The 1,380-nt window shown below is 42.0% G+C and overlaps 1 non-coding gene across 1 annotated transcript; it reads left to right on the forward strand.

Moving 5' to 3' along the window:
- The first annotated feature begins 815 nt into the window (after positions 1-815).
- TRNAK-UUU lies at positions 816-888 on the forward strand. The gene has a single exon. It is a non-coding gene; the product is annotated as a tRNA-Lys (tRNA).
- Positions 889-1,380: the final 492 nt, after the last annotated feature.

Raw genomic sequence — 1,380 nt, forward strand, 5'->3', positions numbered from 1 at the left:
ATCATTGCAAGCAGGCCCCTAGGGAAACTCCCCTTGGGCAGAATGGCCACTCAGAACTCAGTCATCTGATCCCATCATGGGAACAACCACCCAGAACTGGGGTCCAGCCAAGTTGACACACAGCTCCAACCATCACAGGGAGTATCTTCTGTTAAAATTAAGGTCAATATATGAGGTCAACACGACTAGGAATTACACATTAGTAACCTAGAAAAGAGAGAGAAAGGGAGAAGTTGAGCACACAAGGAAGAGAAAAAAAATAAAAAGAAAGAGAAATGGCTCACACAGAGCACAGAAGTTGCATCATGAAGAAAAGCAAGCACAGACATGCACAACATTAAACCCAGGCACCCTTGCTTGCCCACCATCATTATGTTCTCACAGGTCTTGAAATTTTCTCCTTCAACTCTTTCCTCCTCTGCTTCCCAAGGATGTAAGAAAGATGTGTCAGTCAATGCAGAGGGATAGAAGAGTGGTATGAGTTTTGCTTCCAAGAAAATAGGTTCATATGGGGACATAAGAAATAAAGACATAAAATCACAAGACTTGGCAAGAAAGAAAGCCTTCTGGGGCTAGCAGTGTGGTGTGAAACACAGCAGTGCTTCCTCTGGGGGACACAGCTCTGGTTCTGAAAATCTAATGAGATACAAAACAAAGAGAGAAGGAATGGCAACACTCCCAAAGGATATAGCATTTCTCTCAAACAATTCTTGGCAATAAGAATTTAAGGAAAACTATTTGATAATATGGACTATAAAAGCAATTGACCAAAGAATGGAACTTTGACAATCCTTTCAATAATACCAAAGAAAAGGGCCTGGATAGCTCAGTTGGTAGAGTATCAGACTTTTAATCTGAGGGTCCTGGGTTCAAGTCCCTGTTCAGGTGCAGTTCTATCTTACTCTGATTATTGCTCTCCTTTTGTACTCTATTTGGGGAGCTCTGGTAGTGTGGCTCTTAAGGCCCTTGACCGCTAACCAGAAGGCTGATGGTTCAAACCCACCCGGCACACCTCAGAAGGAAGATTGGGCAATCTACTTCCATCTTGATACTGCCTCAGAAACCCAAGGAGGGGTCACTATGAGTCGGGTCCGACTCGATGGCACATAACAACAACAACACTGTATTCAACTTATTGCTTTTTTATTTTACTCTATTTATTGCTCTTTGAAGCTCAGCTTCTTGAATCTTCTCTTTCTGCTCTTTGCCCTACAGGAATCTGAAGAGAACCAAGAGAATGGAAACAGAGATGATAGGAGTTAGCATAGTCAAGTGCTGTTTTTTCACAGTTTAGGTAGAAACACAAACCTTTCAGTAATTCTGAGGAAAACGATATGGATAATTAAAGTCGTGGGAACAAGGAATAAGATAAAGTCAGGA

Source organism: Orycteropus afer, unplaced genomic scaffold (genome assembly GCF_000298275.1).
Source record: "Orycteropus afer afer isolate SDZICR_OR568_19922 unplaced genomic scaffold, OryAfe1.0 scaffold18456, whole genome shotgun sequence".
Classification (NCBI taxonomy): Eukaryota; Metazoa; Chordata; class Mammalia; order Tubulidentata; family Orycteropodidae; genus Orycteropus; species Orycteropus afer.